This window comes from Molothrus aeneus, chromosome Z, assembly GCF_037042795.1.
Source record: "Molothrus aeneus isolate 106 chromosome Z, BPBGC_Maene_1.0, whole genome shotgun sequence".
Lineage (NCBI taxonomy): Eukaryota > Metazoa > Chordata > Aves > Passeriformes > Icteridae > Molothrus > Molothrus aeneus.
Window position 1 is genome coordinate 28,036,954 of NC_089680.1, and position 19,384 is coordinate 28,056,337.

The 19,384-nt window shown below is 42.7% G+C and overlaps 1 long non-coding RNA gene across 1 annotated transcript; it reads right to left on the reverse strand.

Annotated features, from left to right (window-relative positions):
- Positions 1-449: 449 nt before the first annotated feature.
- Positions 450-18,048, reverse strand: LOC136568941 (uncharacterized). Its single transcript, XR_010785299.1, has 3 exons — positions 17,995-18,048; positions 2,152-2,308; positions 450-550 (listed from the first exon to the last, which is right to left on the reverse strand). It is a non-coding gene; the product is annotated as an uncharacterized lncRNA (long non-coding RNA).
- Positions 18,049-19,384: the final 1,336 nt, after the last annotated feature.

A 19,384-nucleotide genomic window follows, 5' to 3' on the forward strand; every position in this document is an offset into this window, starting at 1 on the left:
GCAGTGGTATTAGTCAGAGAGCCAGACAAGCTTCTGCAGTCCCTACACATTATCCTGGACAGAGGACCCAGCAGGCAGCAGATCTCTTCAATTGATATGTCAGGTCAACAGGTGGTTTATTCTGTACCCTGAACAGTGATTAATTGCAGCAAGGACTCACCCACTGCAATGAATCACTGTTTCCTCCTGGTACTATTGCATGTTTTAGGGTCAGGTGGACCAGATAATTTGCTTGAAGGTGCATGAAGCTCCTACTCAGCTTTGAGGATAGTGAAGCTGCAAGCCTTTAGGTGAGAAAAGAGCCTTCCCTGTTGTGCTGTAAGCCACTTGCTTCCACCTCTTCCACTCTCCAGAGGTTGCACTTACCTTCATATTAGGGATGAACACTGCCACCTTCTCAGCTGCAGGTGGGATTGGTGGCTCTTCAAGCTGTTGAGCCTCAGAGAATGTCCTATCTCTCTTTCCTCTTCCCTTGTGCTATGCAGCCTGATCACTTCCTTTGGGTAACTCCTCATCTTGGCAGCAAAGATCCTCCAAGACTTCACAGTTCCTACAACAAATTAAAATGAAACAACAGATTTTTAATGGAAGCATACTAAATGTTCAAGTAGAAGTAGCTGCTGAAGTACAAATGTCTTCAGGCCGAACATCCTGCTGTTATCAAAGAACTGTTTCACTTGCCAGAAATATCTTTCTCATATTAGGTATCTCCAACTTCTGCCACTGCTTGCTATCACTATTTGTCCGTACAGGGATCCTCCTTCACACCACATCTAAGGTGTAGCTCGGTTTCTGTGTAAAGGTAACTTATCTAACTTATCATCACCTCTTATACAGAGACAGCCTAGCCTTACAGCTATTAGTCAGTGCACGGCTTACATACAAAATTGAAACTAAGAAACAAACAAACAGAAAAACCCCTACAACAAACCAGTGTAATGCAAGTTACAGAAAGTTTTTATATTAAAAGTTTGACAAGTTACAAAGTTTTCATATATATCTGCTGTGAAAATGACCATTAAGTGTAAGACTCTCCCTGGGAATGGTGATGCTCAAGAAAAGTTCATAGCATTTAGAGAAGGCTTTCCTGCAGTCTCGTAGGTAGCTTGAAGCAGAAGAGAAACACTTTCTATGAAAAAAATTGTCTGAAACAACTCTTTTGAAACAACTTCAGATATACAATATAGATATGATCAGGGTATGGCTAGGGGAACAGGCTTCAGATACTTGCCAACTAAGGCTTTGAGTTTTCTCCAGGGTTGTAAGAAATGACTCAGAAGGGAGGATGTGAAACAAATGTGAAAAACCGCTGCAGGATTAGATGAAAGGTTATTCCACAGAGGGAATTTATATTGTATATCTGTAGTAAATAAGTAAAGCATTGCCCAGTTTCAGATACCAAGTTCACTCTAAGCTCTCTGTGAAGCACTCCTACCTGCAGGTTTTTTGAATGCCATAGGAAGAAAATCTAGTGCCTTCATATTTTTGTGTATCAGCTCTGCTAGGATAATATATTATTGGATCATCATTGCACTGATGGGAAAAATTATGTTCAGAGATCCAAATTATTTTCTCAAGAAACTGTTGACCTGTCTTCATGACTTCATTGATAGGAGCACATTTTGCTTTCAAAAAAGTAAAAGGGGCAGGTCTGAGAGAAATGTCTTGTGAAAATCAGTGGTGAAACAAACTAAAGGAGTATTTGTAGAAATGACTCGATTTCTAAATTCTGCTTCTTGCATTATTATATTAATGGGGTTTACAGATACTGAGGTTATGGCCCTGGACAAATAAGTATTTCTCTCTGCACACTTTTTCCCCTAATCATACTTCCAGCCGAGTGAGAACAATTTATGCTGAAATTAGTGTCCACATTTGAAGCTCCTAAAGTCTTTCGTGCCATACAGGGCATATTATGTGCCATAACAGGCATGTTGTTTTATGGCATATTTTCCTACCTCTACAACATACTTATGGCATCCTTGCCATGCAGAGCTTGGCTGTTCCTGAGTCTCTTTTTTCAAACACAACCTGGCACATCCTACTCTACTGTCAGACCTTGTCTGTGAAGCCCTGACTAGCTTGTGAGAAAGTATGAGGAGGCATGGGCCTGTGTTTTATTCAGATATAAAGCCTTATTATTCAACTGACCTGGAGGTCTCCATGTAGGGTGAGCTGCAGCTGTGTGAAGAGTTTATTGTCTGTTCAGCAGTGGTGCAGTTGGGTGCAGCATCTTCTGCTTCCAATAGGAGAGTAGACAGGAATATGCTTCAGCTGGGACCTGGACCTCTCTTGTCCTATATAGAAGCTGGAGAGTAACAAAATGGCATGAAGCAACTGTGTTCATGCAGCACAAGCCATGCAAACAGACTACATTCAGTGAATGACATTGTGGGCAGCTCCTTTGATGGATAGTTGGGAGGTTGGAGTTGTATGGATGATGTAAGTCTTTGAGTTGTGTCTGTAATGTCTAACTGGGATACTGGGCACAAATAAAAACACAGTGGGCTGTGAAATCCAGATTGCTGGATGCACTGTGCTGCTGATTGTAGAGGTATTGAGACATGGTTTGAGTGAAAAACAGATACATGGCCTTCTCTAAAAAGATTCAGGCACTAGTTTTCTGTGTGGTGCAGGAAGTGCTTCTTTCTGATATGTTCCCTATTCCTGCACCTGTTCCTGGTTTGGCAAGAGGGTGACTCAATATTCTATGTGAATAGCAATATGTTTTGTGAAGCATGATGATATGAACTTATAAGATAATTGCTGATACAAGAAAACAGATTTTTCTGTTCCCACTGATCTTCCAGGTGACTGCTTAAGTGCTGCTCATTGGTAGCATCAAGGCAAAGACTGCATGATTAACCTTAGGGCTTCTGAGAGAGGTTGTAAATACATCCAGGCTCAATCAGGCTCTTCATCTGTAAATAGAGAACATTCTTTCACCACCTGTATTGCCATTAATTGAGGTGATCTCCACATAAAAAGCACTTAAATACACCTATGAAATGTGGTTTTATTCAGCTGTGATATGACTTATTTTTCAAGAGAAATATTGTTTGAAGTAAAAACAAACTTGGTGCAGATGTCTCTGTTCAATACCAGTTTCTCAGTTCATTGTATCTTGATGGCATCTTCATGGAAATTGAGTGCTTGTTCATGGTCATTTCAGTTGGAAGAACTATAAAACATTTTTCTCTTATTTCTCTACAGCATCAGAATTTGTACTGCTCTCTGAAGCTTTTACAATTTAAAATCATGAGGCATATGGCATTTGCCAGTGAAATGTTTTTGTTCTGAGAGTCTAGACTTAGGAGCTCAGTAGTTACTGCTTTTTGTTAGTTTGAGTTAAACAGCAGCAAGTTAAAAAAAAAAAAAATCAGTGCTTTCTTGGCACAATTTTGTGTAGAAGACAACTGAAAGAATCACAAGTGGCTGACCCCTCCAGCACCTCTGGAAATCACTCTGAGCATCATCATGGTCAACAACAGCAAGTTAATCACAGCTTTGAACAGGCAGACAGATTCAAAAACCTTCCTGTTCCCAGTGTTTAACTACACCCATATTAAAAAAACATTTCAATACTTCTAGCCTGAGCCTTTCATGCTCCAGCTTGGGTCTCTTGCTTTTTCATCTATTGATGTGCACTTCTGAACAGAATTTGTGTCTACCTTCCCTATATCCTCCCACGAGGTTGTTGAAGGTAAGAGAAAGTGTAACTCTCTGATGAATAAAACAAGAGATGAGGAGAAAGCTCAGGTACTCAATAGCTTTTCCCCCTCAGTCTTCACTAACAACCTCTTCCCGCAGCTCTGAAGTGGATGGGGAGCAAAGTCCGCCCACTATAAGAGATCAGGTTCAAGACTACTTGAGAAATCTGAACAGACATAATCTATGGGACCTGATGAGATACCAGAGTCATGAGGAAATTGGCTGATGTAGTTGCCAGGCCATTTTCCATAATATTTAGAAAGTGATGGCAATCAGGCAAAGTCCCCGGTGAATGGAAAAGGAAACATTGTATCCATCTTTTAAAAGGATAGATATGAGGACGCTGGGAAGTCCTCTGCTCTGTGCCTGAGAAGAGCATGGGACAGATCTACCTAGACGAGGTGCTATGGCACGTGGAGGTGATTCAAGACAGCCAGCACAACTTCACCAAGGGCAAGTCTTGCCTAACCAGCCAAGCAGTCTTGTGTGATGGAGGGACGAGGTCAGGGGGCAAGGAAGGGATAAAGATGACGTTTATCTGGACTTCTGTAAAGCCTTGTAATGGTTCCCCAAAACATCCTTCTCTCTAAATTGGAGAGAGGAATTTGATGGATGGACTATTCAGTGGAGAAGGCTAAATGGCTGCATCCAGAGGGCAATGGATCCAGAGGTCTGTCTGGAAATCAGTGATGGATGGTGGCCCTTGGGAATCTGTTTTGGGACTGATTCTGTTTAGTGTCTTCATCTGTGATACAGACAAAAGGATCAAGCACTGTCAAAAGTTTGCAGATGACACCAAGCTGAGCGGTGCAGTTGACACATGTGAAGGACAGGATGCCATCAGAGGGACCTGGACAAGCTCATGAAGTGGGTCCACGGGAATGTCATGAGTTTCAAAAAGACCTAATGCAAGGTGCTGGATCTGGGTTAGGGGAACCTCTGGTATTAACACAGGCTGGGGATGAACAGATCAGAGCAGCCTGAAGGCATTGGGGTAACCTTATTTGCAGCCCTTCACTACTTAAGTGGGCTTTATGAAGAAGATTAACACAGACTTTTTTTGGAGGGACTGAAACAACAGGGCAAAAATAGGAAAAGGGTAGATTCGGACTAGACATCAGGAAACATTTTTTACAATGAGGTGGTAGAACACTGGAACAGCTTGCCCAGCGAGCTTGTGGATGCCTCATCCCTGGGAACACCCAAGGTCAGGTTGGATGGGGCTCTAAGCAATCTGATCGAGGTGAAAATGTCCCTGCTTATTGCAGGAGAGTTGGACTAAATGACCTGCAAAGGTGTCTTCCAACACAAACCATTCTATCATTCTATGAAGTCAAAAAAGCAACAGATCTCCCATCCCTTTTCCCAGGTTGACAGAAGGCTAGGGGGGTCTCCTGAACCTAACCAAATATATTAATCTTTTCCCTATATTATTGGGATCCAAAACTGGACACAGCAATTCATATCCACCTCATAAATGATGACTCATTAACAGACAAAGGATAACTTCCCTGGATCTGCTGTCTCTGCCTTTGCCAGTACACCCAAGCATTTGGCTGGGTTTATTTGCTGCAATACTGCTTCCCAGGTAACAGAGTAACAGAATAATTTAGGTTGGAAAAGATATCCAAGACCATCAAGTCCAAGCACTGGTCAAATACCACCATGCCCACTAAACCACAGCATGAAGTGCTGTATTTTTCTTTTTTCTCTGAATGCTTCCAAGGATGATGACTCCACCACTCGCTGAGCAGCCTGTTCCAATGCTTAACCACTCTGTCAGTGCAGATATTTTTCCCAATATCCAACCTGAATATCCTTCCTTGGCACAGTTCCTCTTGTCCTATTGTTAACTGCCTGGAAGAAGAGACAGATCACCATTTCACCACAGACTTCCAGGTAGTTGTTCAAAGCAGGTCCCCCCTGAGCCTTTTTTCTGCAGGCTAAACAATCCCAGCTCCCTTAGCTGTTCGTCATAGGTCTTGTGCTCTGGAACCTTCACAGCTCCATTACCTCCTCTGGACCTGCTCCAGCACCTCAATGTCCTTCGTGTACTGAGGGGCCCAAAACTGAGCACAGGATTTGAGGTGTGGCCTCACCAGTGCCCAGTACAGGGGGACAATCCCTGCCCTGCTCCTGCTGGCCACACCATTGCTGGCACAGGCCAGGATGCCATTGGCCTTCTTGGCCACCTGGGCACTGCTGGCTCATGTTCAGCTGCTGTCACCAGCACCCCCAGGGCCTTTTCCTGTGGCAGCTTTGCAGCCACTCTGCCCCAGCCTGTGGCACTGCCTGGGCTTGCTGTGACCCAAGGGCAGGACCCAGCGCTGGGCCTTGTTGAGCCTCACACCACTGGCCTTGGCCCATGGTCCAGCCTGCCCAGATCCCTCTGCAGAGCCTTCCTGCCCTGCAGCAGATCAGCACTCCCACCCAGCTTGGTGCCCTCTGCAAACTGACTGAGGGTCACTCAATCCCCTCATCCATGTCACTGATGAAGATATTAAACAGAACTGGCCCCAGTACTGAGCCCTGGGGAGCACCACTGGTCACTGGCCACCAGCTGGATGTACCTCCGTGCCCCACCAATCTCTGGGCCCAGCCATACAGCCAGGTTTTACCCTGTGAACAGGGTGCCTGTCTGAGCCATAAGCAGAGACTTTCTCCAGGAGAATTTTGTGGGAAACAGTGTCAAAGGCTTTACTAAAGTTCAAGGAGAAATACCCACAGCCTTTTCCTCATCCTCTAAGGTTGTCACCTGACCATAGAAGGGATCAGGTTGGTCAAGCAAGATGCACATTTCACAAACCCTTGCTGCTGGCCCTGATCCCTTGTATTTCCTGAGCATTGGTGATTAGTCCTAAGGCCTGTAAAGGGTAGTCATGAAAAGTAATAATTTACTGCAGCTTTCTGGGTAAGTGAGTAGTATGAATCTTGAACTAGTCAAAGACACTTGGCTTAACAACACACATTGGAATTAATTTTGTCTCTTTGATTCAGAAATTTGGGCTGGGATAGGAAGTGTGTGAACTTGTAACTCAATGTTTTCAACTTCTGCTTTTTCCCCATTGCCCCATTTTTCCCTGGACAGGTAGACAATGTTGCTCTCTTAAAAATGGTCAAGAGGCAAGAGATCAAAATGCTGCACAAACTGTCCCTGTCTTGCAGCATAGTTACTCAAGAAATCATGCCAACAGTCACACTGAATTGAACATTCTGCAGTTGGTGGTTGTATCTCCGTGTGACAGGTGAGCCAGTCTGGTTGCCAGGAGATCTCTGTCTACTGCAGAACTTGAAATCTAGCAAAAACAGGTGGTTTCACAGGAATTACTTTTCAGAAACTAATCATATTGACAAATGGCACTAAGATGTCAAAGGCTGAAGGGACCAGTGGGGAGGTCACTACCACACTGCCAGAGCATAACTGTCAGGCATTTTGGGTATCATCAGGGGCTGAAGGCCCAGTTTTTTATCTTAATATATATACGCAGAAAATCTGCACTGGGATTCTGTTGAAGCTGCAGCAGTGTACAATAAAATTATGGCTTCTCAAAAAGCAAGTCTGGAGCATGAAAAGACCCTGTCTCAGGTCTGTCCTACAGAGGTCACTGCAAACCCACTTCTGAGAAAACTGCAATGCTGGTTTGCAGTACTATCACACTAACACTGAATGCAGGCTGAAGTGTCTTTGTCTATCACCAGTATCTATTTACATCTCACATGTTTGCACCGTGGCAAACAAAAATGTCATGTATCCTTTCAGACAGATTCAGGGTAACTTTGAGAGCAAGACATTAGTAAGCATTATGTTTTGACTTCTCTGAGCCACAAAAAAAAAAATTAGGACTCCAGCTCATCCTGTTTTTTAAAGATGGACAATCAACTCTAAGTTAGAATAAAACTTGCATTCTTGGACTTCTGATTTTCCCCTACCTTAAGCAGATTTGCATTTTCACAGATGCCTATAACATTCTGTCTAGGATTTTTGGCGAAATCTTTTTATTGTTTGTTAGTATTGAAGAGTGGTGAAATAGAGTTTTTCAAATTAGAAAAACAGCGAATAGTACCTTTGAAAAACCAGTTTCAACACATGGATTGAACCTCAGATTGCATTTAGGGAAAAGGTTTATGAGATGGTAACCCTTATTTAACAGCAATATGATTATATGAAATAACAGCTTTATTTTTTTGATTACTGTTCAAGTGTTTGTGTGCAGTGTTGGAGTGCAAGTGGTAAAAGAAGATATAGTGATTCTTTTCCTGTGACACTGTTATAGGAACATGGTTTCCAAACCACTGAAATAAGCTTCAGGAAAGAAGCCCAGATAATGCTTCTGTGTACATATTACATTACTATTTTTAAGGCCTAGACTAAAGGCATGCAGGCTTACAGCTGAATTTGGACCTCAAAGAGTTTGATTTAGACCTTGATTCATGAACTTATGGAAGTTCCAGCTTTGGCTGTGGTGGGGTTCTGCAGCCAGTGCTTGGAATGGCTGTGTGTCCTGTGTTTTCCCATGGCATTAGAGCTTCTGCACCTGGGATGGGGCAGCCCTGGATGTACAGAAAAATGAGATGCTGGAAAGCAATGCCACAGAAAGGACCCTGGGAGTCCTGGCTTATGGCAAGTTGAACATGGTCAGCAGTGCCCTGGCAGCCAGGAGGGCCACCTGTGTCCTGGGGGCATCAGGCACAGCATCCTTAGGCACAGCATCCTCAAGCAGAGCATTGTTGTCCTGCGCTGCTCTGCACTGGGGCAGCCTCACCACGAGGGGTGGGGGCAGCTCTGGGTGCCACAATAAAGGAGATATAAAGCTATTGGGGACTGTCCAAAGGGCCATGAGCACGGTGAAGGGTCTAGAAGGAAAGCCATATTAGGAGCAGCTGAGGTCAGTTTTTCTGTTCAGCCTGGAGGAGACTGAGGAGAGACCTCATTGCAGTCAACTTCCTTGTGATGGGGAGAGGAGGCAATGGTTTTAAACTGAAATAGGGTAGATTTGCTTGGATACAAGGATGAAATCTTTTACAATGAGGGTGTTGAGACACAGGAACAGATGCTCTGATTAGCTCTGGATGCCCCATCACTGGAAGTGTCTAAGGTCAGGTTTCACACTCTGATCTAGTGAAAGATGTCCCTGCCATGGGTCATCATTATCTTTAAATGTCCCGTTCTAACCATAGCCATGGTATGATTCTATATTTTATAGAAATATATTCTATATTTCTATATAATAAATACCACAGAGGTTTTTTTTATATTTAAATAGTAGAATGTGTAAAAAACCTTGTATACATAGGGAAATGCAGAATATTGAAAAAGGATACTTGAGTATAGACTGTAACAACAAAAGGTCACTTAGGAGTCAGCCATGCTTAAACATATCCACTGACTTTATGACTGCTACTTGACCTACCAGCATCCTTTGTTGCAAAAACAGTAGCAGAGCTTCCTTAGAAACAGATTATTCTGGGGTTGAAACTGCGTTATAATAGCTGCTCTGTCTTGAGCTGAGTAATCATAAGAACCTAAAAAATCACCTAATGATCTTATTATGCCATGTAACAGAAATGATCAGAGGACTTGGGATTACAACAGGCAATTAAAGACAGAGGTGGCTGAGTTTTTTGCCCCTGCTATTTATATTACTAATTTATTAGTTAGCCTGAGGTTTAAAAAAGACTTACCATGGAACATTAATAGTTGGCCAACATCCAAAATTATCATCCAGACCAGAATGGAGAGTAAAAGTCTATTCTATTGAGACCTAAGGTGCTTGTGGTCTTTCGAAGTACAGGTTTTGAGGAGCTCCAGCAAGACCTGAGTAGAAAAATGTGATGCCAAGCTCTCAGTAAATAAGACCCAGTGCCTCATTCTCATATTTGGGTGCCCTTTTCTTACTCTCTCTCTTTCACAATATATCAGGGCCTGTAGGACAGTCCTGGCTGGGCAAATACATTTCATGGAATGAGCCACCTAAAAGAGAAGCTGTCTGAAGAGGCAGTCAGCAGTTTCCCCTCTCCCAGACACTATAACATCAAACCTGGAAAGCACCTGGGAATGTATTAATGGTGCAGCAGTGAAAGTTAATTAGCATCTACTTTAGAGATAAGGTTTTCATTTGTGCCAGTATACAAAGGCATATGCTCTGAAAAATCATTAGCTTGAGGAATGCCTTTCTGCCTTCCCATGCTTTCTAGCCAGACAGCATTTCTTTTTGTATTTTCCTTCTTTCCTAGTGTCCCTACCTTGTGACATACTGAAAGCCATGTCTGCAGTCCAGCTAAACATTTAAAACTCGTTTAATTTTAAGTATTTTTATGTTTTTCTATTGAAATCAAATCAATTCAAGCTGTTGAAATGTTTCCCTGTAATAGTAACATGTTGTGCTGTGAAAATTCCAGAAAAAAAAAAGAAAGACTTTGGAATGCAACAAAAATGTTCATAACTATTGACAGTCATTACTAGCATTCAGTATTGTTTTATTTTAATGGGTACAGGTTTTCATCAGACATTGATATGATAACTGTTGCTTGGATTTTTGAGTTTATATATGTGCATATGTGTGTACATATATTCTCTCTAGAGATATGGTATCTCTTGCAAAAAAGACATGATGCCAAAGTTCTTGGATGGCAACAAGAAAGAAAGAAAAAAAAAGACACAATGTGTTATAAAGATTTTTTATATTTAATTTTCCTGTTTCTCTGTGGTTAGGTTCTTCCACAATTTATATAACCCCATGTTATATTTTATGTTGTCAGAGTTGTCAGAAAAATAAAGAACTATATTAGCACATATGACACTTTGAATCTAACCCAGAAACAACAGTCTGAATTCAACTGCACAAGGAATAATTTATAAGTGTTTCTGAAAGTCAGGATTCAGTCTTCATTACAAGTGTGATCAGGAAGGTAGAAAAGGAAAGGAAGGAGATCTCATTAAGTGTCACAGCACTTCTCTGGAAACCTCGGAAGATTTTTCTCCTACAGCTAAAGCTCACTAGATTTGTTTGTCTAATCATTAGATTTAGGAATTTTACTGACAGTGTTATTTTTTCAAGTCAACTCCATTTGAATCCATGAATGCCAGAGATTTTCGTGGAACTGCAAACCCCTTCAGTTACAGCACACAGAAAATTAGTAAGTTGCCTTGAATTAAGAAATTTTAAAAGTGAGCTCCTTACAAAATACATTAAAAATATAAAAAGCAGCATTTTGGGAGGATCAGAATATGTTTTTAGCAATGTAAAGGAAATAGATAGAAATGTACCTAAATCACTTATGCTTATGGATATGTATTGTCAGGTTCACAGAAGTTAGTGAAGTGCATAGCATACAATAGAGTAGAATTTTGTGCAGTATAAGAAATAATAAGTAAAAATGCAGCTTATTAAAAAATTTAGATGCACTTGTGGATTTTTGATCATTTCTGAGACACTCATATGCCCAGAAAGAGTGGAACATGTGAATTGGTGTTATTCTTTTCTGTTTTGGGTTCTTTAAACTGGAGCAAAGAAGCACACAATAGGGAATTGGCAACATTTTAAGGGTTTTTGTGTGCAATGTAGACTCTTACAGCTTAGAATAATTAATTCCAATGGAATTAAGTAAAATTGTAGTATTATATAGATCACCATAGCTGTTTTCTTATCCATTTTACAAATGGATGAAAAAAAGAGAAGTTTTTAGCATTGCTTTACTTAAATTCAAGGAAAGACTCAGGAGATGAGTTCCAATACACTATATCCCTGTAGTTCTTATAGAGCCAATTAAATGTGAAGATATGTTGATACAGTTATATCAGCTAGGCTGGGAATATGAGTGAGTACTGTTGTGAGAACAAAGTCAGATCAGTATTTTGATACTGATCTAGCTAGCATATAGATAACTTTCTTATTTCTTACATATGTCTAAACACAACCTTTCGAGAATTTTGTGTGACCAGCCATTTATCTGGACTTTGATTTAATTTCAGTACAGGCTATAGGAGTCCTTTCTAACTTCAAGTGGAGAAATACTGTTTAAAGGAGAAAATTCAATGGTGCAGAAGCAGAAAACATAGAAACATATTCTACCAGTGAATATATGATCCCAGGAAAAAGTTAGACTTCTATTAGAATGAATTCTATGTAAAATTGAACAAGAACCAGAGTAACATCAAATTATTCACATGTTGTTTTTAAATTTAACATCTTCTCATAACAGAAATATACTAAAACAATGAAAAGAAGGGAGTGTGGGTGATTTTCTTAAGGACATGGTAGAGAGTACAAAGTCAAGGTACCTTTTACTCAGGCTTCATGGCGACAGCTGTTGCCTTCTAACAGGTAATGGGCTTCCTGTGGCAATACTATGCATTCAACACCATAGCTTCACCCATATGCCTCCCCCAGACCCCCTCCTTAATTGCATGTCACCCTTGAGAAGAGGCACACTGACTGCTGATGACAGCCATGTTTGGGGTGAATTGTTCAATATCTGATCGATTAAGGATCTACTTTTTCGTGTGTTTTCACCCAGTATTTTCTGACCTAAATTAGTTTCTTTCCTAAATTAGTAGAAGTCCAAAGGTACTACAATGAAGAAAGCTAACTACACACATGTCAGTATTTACTACAGGATATGAAGTAAAATTTAACATTAAAAATCAGTGTTGAGGTGAGTAGGCATAGAAACAAGAGTAGGAGAAAAAATTGCAGTGTTATATGCATACCTCTGAAGTGATTAATATAATGCTTACTCTCCCAAACAAGAAAAGTGAGTTTCAACATTGTACTTATCTGCTGTTCAATCTAAAATTGCTGGAGCCTACAAAGAAATCATTATTAATATCAGAAGATCTTACTGTTGGACAAACAGTAGTTCCACTTTATCACAGCATTTTCTTCTAAGGTTTCTAAGTGGACTGTGGGAAATTTCCTTCTTTTTTTCTTACTTTGCCTTCAATTAGCATCCTACCTATAAAAATGTTTCTAGCACTGTTATTCATCAGTAAGTATTAGGGAATGGACATCATGCTAGCCTGAAATCCCTCATAGTTTCTCCATGGAAATCAGACATGTTTGGTTTAGTATGCTTTGGTCAACATCAAACTCAATTTGACTTCAAATTTGACTCAGGCATGAAGACAGAGGTACGCAAGCAAATGCAGTCCCTCTGTTCTCTTCACCTGTTTGTCAATGTACATGATATTCCCACTTTGTGACCTGAACCACAGCATATGAAATACCTAGAAAAAGTGTCAGCTAAGTATTAATATATTCTAGTAAAACTCCACTGCTGATATTAAGTCTTTTCACTGATTATTTTTTTATGAGACTTGGGAAACTTATTCTACTCATCAGTCTCAGTTCCAGCTTCTTCAGGTGCATTGTAGGAATGTAGAATTCCCTTGCAATTAATTTTCATCTAATAATTTTATTTTCTGACCCTAAATAGATAATGACTGCATTCTTCTGTAAAGGTTCTGCATGTGTGTTTGTACCGTATAAAACTAGACTACAATATAATTAAATGAATCCTGTTTACCAGTGCCAGCTTTGTTTGTGCAAGAATACTGGGGAATCAAACTCACTTTCTTTGAGGAGGTTAGTAGAATGCGTGTATTTTTTTCATATTTATTCCACAGGCAGCTTTCTCTCCACCTGACAGCTTACATTTAAGAGTGGGAGTGGAACAGCTTTTATTCATCTCTTCAATTCACAGTGCAGGGTGCATTGCTGGAGCTGCAAGGAGAGGAACTGATTTGTTACAAGGATATCTAGATGCTGTAAGGAACTTTGAAGATCTTAGCAATATGCTCTTCGTAAGTGTTAGTTTCTCGCAGTGCGGAGGAGAAATATGTTGTCTCATCTCCCTCATAGCAAGTAAAACCCACTAAAAAAAGTAATATTTTTGAAATCTGGATATAGAAAAAGGAAATAGAACACAGAAAAAAATTCTGAGGCCCTGCTATGTCATGATGGTATCAGACAGCCCACCTTGATGTGCTGTGAAGACCAGCTAAATGCAACCTGTGACCTGGGATTGAAAAGATGAAGAAAAAGGATCAAACCCCAAAACTTATGCCCATATACCCTATTTTTTAACTAGAAAAAAAAGAGGTATCAGCCCCGAGATGCTGGAGCCATGGATGATGGGAAACAGCAGAGGCCCCTTGCAGAGTTCCTTCTTGCCAGGAGTCAGTCTAAGCAAAGATGGGAGAGGTGCAAGACTTAATTTTACAGCTAAACCACGAAAACCCAATTCAATTATATTTTAATATACTGGTGTCAGTAAAAGTATTCAAGATGGAATTAAAGAGCTTTTTTTTTTTTTGTCATATCCGCTTAACTAGCAAAAATATTGTTCTCATTTACACAGCAACTATGAAAACAGAATAGATATGAAATGGAAGATCTGAGGTAAAATTGAAGGATTAGACCAACAGTGTTAGTTAGTAAGATTTTTTAATCTGTTTCCCCTCCCTCCAAAAATAAACAAACCCAAAACCAAACCCCCAAGACAAGCACATGAACCAAACCCCCCCCCCCGAAACCCAAACAGCTTGAAAAAGCTTCCACATTTCTGTTTGCATCTGAGGAATGGTTGTTCAGACTTGGGTTTGTTCAAATCAGCATGTCCAAAGCAACAAGAGACAAGCCCTCTTAATCTGTTAGTATTCTCTAACCAAGTATCATCGTATTCTAGGTACTCTTCAGATTCTGTGTATTTTCAGTGGAATTTTGCCCTCCCATTAAATTGACTGCCACAATTTCAAAGGTGTTTGGGTCAAAAATTTTTTCAGATTTGCTATAGAAATGCAAAATTAATTTGTCTTACAATCCTAGTACCTAGGTTTTTTCCCCTAAAAGGTGAGTTCTGCTGCTACCAGTATACAGAAGAAAGAGATAAGAAAAACTAAAACCAGCTGTATCTTCTGGTTGTCACATTCCTTATTCTCTGTTCCCTCTGCTACAATGGTTTTCCTCTGGACACTGAAAAAAATCTGAGTTTCCATACATGATGCTTCAACATCAAGAGAGTAATTCCCTTTCCCAAAAAGGCCTCCAAAATACCAATAAAGAAAATAAATTAACTCATCTTTATTCAATTTCTTTCTCCCACTTGAATGAGCTCTTTTCAGAATCTTTAGCCACTGACCATCTCCTGTCAGGGCTCACTTACAAAGATGGTCTTTCCCTGGGACAAAGGTGACAAGGATTTATGTGAGCATGTCTCTCTTTTCCTCCATACCTAGGAATAACATTCTAGGACAACAAACCAAATGACATAATACAAGAATCAGGCTAGGAAGAGACTTTGCAAGGACTGATGGGATACTGTGTTATTCCAACAGACTTTGGGACAGAGAAAAAGAAGAAAAAGGGAACTTTTTTTCTTTAAAAAAGAGTATTTTGAAAAATGCTTCTGTGTTTGATAGTTTGTAAACTGAAGCCTTAATTCAAAGTTCACTGTACCTTCATATAGCACGTAACTATACATTTCCTTGAGCAGTAAATAAAATTTTATTGAACTATGAAAATGTAATTGGGACTGAAGTGACAAATATAAATTTTTACCCTCAGATCTTGGATAGGTGGCAGAAGAAGTTCACATGTATTACTGTGGATTCAGACACATTTCTTGAATTTCAGAATCCACTAGCTCCATTAGATACATGCTTTTTGATAGAGGGGATAAAATTTGCAGTAGAGAATAAGTAGTAGTTTTCTGAAGGACTAAGACATAGCCTTTTCATAATTGGGATGTGTGCTTTATGTGAGGAGTGAGTATGGGTTCATGCTGATGGATATGAATATGCAATGCTGTATGACAGGTATGAACATGCAGTTGTGTCACCCACTAAGAAAACTTTGGATGCACTTACTTTTAATGCCCTTATTAGTCTTACCTGTCTTATTTTACATAAACTTTGCTGCTATTTCAGTACACTGAAAATTAAGAATTATCTTTAGATATAAGTTGCAGTTTCTAATGCTAACTTTGTTAATTTGAGGTTCTGATTGTCCTCTTTACTTCATATTCAGGACTTCTCAGCAGGCTACATCCATGGCAGTAAAAACTCTTATCCTCTATGCAAAGGCTGCCTATATCTTGTGTTTTAGACCTTGTGTTTCTCAAGGTGGTACATTGATAGGATTCATCACTTCTTTTCATTCGAAAAATGGAGACAAATTACTTCCCATACATATAAATAATTTAATAAGGCAAAGAGATTTTTTTAATGGTGGTTAGATTTGGTTTCTGATATTGTCAGGGCTTATTTAAAGCAATTTATTTAATGCAAACTCACAGCTTAAAAATACTTCTGCTTTGAATGTGCTATGAACAGTAAATTTACAAGTATCTCAATCTCTAAGTGTCCATACACTTAGAAAAAAATCCCAAAACACTGGAAAGCAATGAAACTTTAAAAGAAAGACTGAAGCCTCAATATGTCTGCTAGGTCTTCTGGGTATGTAAAGAATGCAACACTGACTTCTTGTGAACTTCAGTCACATTAATTGGATGCAATATGAATGAATGACAAAGGACCTTTAGCTTGGAAGAGTTTATTCAGCTAAGGATCAAGGCTGGCCTTGAGGAGCCCAGTGATGTGAAAGCATCAAAACACATCCCCCTCCCTCAACTCTCCTGCTAACAGCTCTCACAGCACAATAGGGATACAGGCTTCCCTTCACCTTGGAAGAAGCAATAATGACTGCCACAGTGTCATTCTTATTCTTGGAGAACTGGGATTTAAAATTGTTTTAAATGCAGGGTTGGCCATGCTTGGCATGAAAGGCCCATGCCTGCTGCAATCTTCAGTTGCCCAACCATGTTACTGGGCTCCCTTGCTGGAGACTCCCTGGCTGATAGGATGCCCTGCCATGAGGTCTGCATGCTCATGTGCTCATGCAGGTGGAGTGATTAGGCAATTTGCTGTTCTCTGAGCCTGGCTTTTTAGCTGCTTTATTCATCTCTAGCTTCAGCTCATTTATATTCTCAATTCCCCAATTACACCAAAGGGGAATAAGATGGACCCAAACTGAAAGAACCAACATGTTTCAGTTGCTGGGCCTTATCCTACATGTGTAGGAGTCTTTTTGAGAGCAATGGGTGCTCTTCTCTTCATGGCATTTACCTCTTGGCTGCAACTGGTACTGCAAGAACTGATCATCAGCTTGGGGCCACAGCATCCCTGTGCTTTTGCTCTGAGTGGATACTGCCAACAATACTGCCAATGGCTCACACTATCACATTGCTAGTCCTGCAATTTCAAGTCAGATTTCCTTCTAATTGAGAAAGGCTCTTGCATGCATATCACAGCTTTCTATGCCTGGTGGAAAAATGCCAGATATTAAGCCCCTTCATCCTCTTTCCCACTTCCAAAGCCCTGTTCCTCTGGTTTACCTGCTACCCTGCCCGTGCACGAGAAAACCATAACGTTTAGGTCCTGTCCAAGCCCACTTACAGCCTCCGTGCAACCCCCCAAGCATTCCTCATAAAGCCCGTAGCGTGTGGCCCCCAGACTATCCTCCAGGGAGCCTGCAGCCCCCAGAGCTTCTAAACATTCCTCCTGCAGAAGTGGTGCAGCACCGCAGCTCCCCCCGGTCCCGTTACACACAGACACAAAATCCCCCCCGCCTCCCCTACTGCAAACACCTCTGGCCTCCAGCGCACCCCTCGGTTCCCTCATCCCCTCTAGCGTCTATGCAGCCCGTCCCCCCTCGAAGCCTCCCCGTCGGCATCTTCCAGCCCCTACATGGCCACCCCACCAATCCCCCTCCACCACCCGCCGGAGCCCCGGCTACCCCCGCCCCTATCCAGCCGTGTCCCCACGCGTCCCCTGGGCGCAGGGGGCGCCGCGGGGCCGCTGCCGGTGGGACGCCGCTTCCCCCGCGTGGCGGAGCAGGCGCGGCTGGCGGGGCCAGCCCGGGCCGCGGGAAGGGTTAACGAGAGGCGGCGGGCACATGACAGCGGGCACGGCCGGCCGCGCTCGGCGGGAGCTGCGCGCTGCCGGCGGGGCAGGCGGGAGGTGAGTGCCCGGAGCCCCGCGGCGGCGCCGCGCCCCGCCGAGCCTGCTCGCACCCGGCGGCGTGCGGCGCGGCACGGCACGGCACGGCACGGCACGGCTCCTCCGCTGCCCCGCTCGCCAGAGCCGTTCGCAGCCCCGCGCCGCCGGCCCCAGCGGGGAGAGGGTGAGTCGGCGGCTCACGGCCTCCGTGTCAGCGCGGGGAGGGCGGAGGAGAAGGGAAAGCAAAACAAGCGCTCTTGTGGTGCCGCCAGTTCGCGGTTACTCACCTCGCCGGCCGGTCCGCCGCCGGGATGGGGACGCAGCTCTGTCTGGAAGGACGGGACAGACACACGCCCGGGAGATTTGTCATCCTATTGGTGAATAAGCGGAGCTAGGTACCCGCGGAGGGAGGCTGCGGAGCGGCGCGGGCGGGAAGCCGGGAGCGGCGGGGGGTGCCGGCCGGAGTGATGCGCATCCCGCGGAGTTGCCGTGCAGAGACTCGCGGCTCTGATGCCGGGCAGTGTCCCGTCCGGAGCTTCCTCTCGTCCAGGGACTGTCCCCGTCCGCAAGAGATGTGTCGTGCTTGGTGAGGTGACAGCTCTCTTCATCTGCCGGCCTGTATGTTGCTAGTAACTCCAACCTCTTAAATTGAAAAGACTCGAGACTCATGGCTTATAGCTGTGCCCTCCTCCCTTGTTCGCTTTTGGCCCCGGCTGAAGCTGCTCATGCTTTGCTGCGAGATCTGTGGGGTGAGCCGCGGTAGTGATAAGGGTGGCCGTAGTTGCTCCCCGGGCCATCAACCCGGCAGTGTATGGTGGCCTCCCGCACTGCCCCACGAGGGTGGTCATGGCGGAGGAACCAAGGCAGGGCAGGTGTCCAGGGCCCCATACCTCTGCCTCTGCATTGCCGTCGGCTCACACGAGGACATTGCTGGTGGTTTCCTACGTCCTGCATGGACAGAAGGTCTCACCATTGCTAATACTGCAGCATTGGTAACTGTGCCTGCACTCCTGGAAAGTTCAAAGCCTTTATAGGCAAAGTGAACAAGGCAGCATTGAGAGTAAAAGATGCACGAATCGGGGCTTGCAGGTACCTTTGTTTGCTAGGTGAGGATGCTGCGGCTACTGATGGCATGTCAGAAAGCCTGCCTCAGACTCAGGTACTTAGATGCCTGATTTGTCTCAGGTTTTTCAAGCACCTTGTCTGAGGGTTGTAGGTAGCCCTGCTGAGAATAACTTTGCTCCTGGAAAGCTCATGTTGTGTTTTTGGAGCAACCACTTGCAGTAGCACTGCTGTGATATTTAAGGTCCTAGTAGAGAGGAAGCTTAGGAGATCTTATTTAACATAATAAGCTTGAGAAGGTTTCTCAGGCAGACTGGCAAAAATGGTAACTAAGCTGGGATATACATCATCCTGTCCACTGATCACGGCTGCTCTTTTGGTGGCAGTTGCAGCAGTATCAATGACTGTGCTCTGCTCTCTGTTTGTACAGTCCCTTGCACAAAGGCATTCCTTTCTGTGACTAATCTTCCTAGGAATTATAGTGATGCAAGTAATAAGTAATTAGTAGATTTCATTATACTAGCTCTGAGAAACTCAATCATATTTGGTTGGTTGCCTTGAGTGCTGTGGAAGATCTTTAGCTATCATTTGCCTTGCTTGTTCATGCTGTATCAA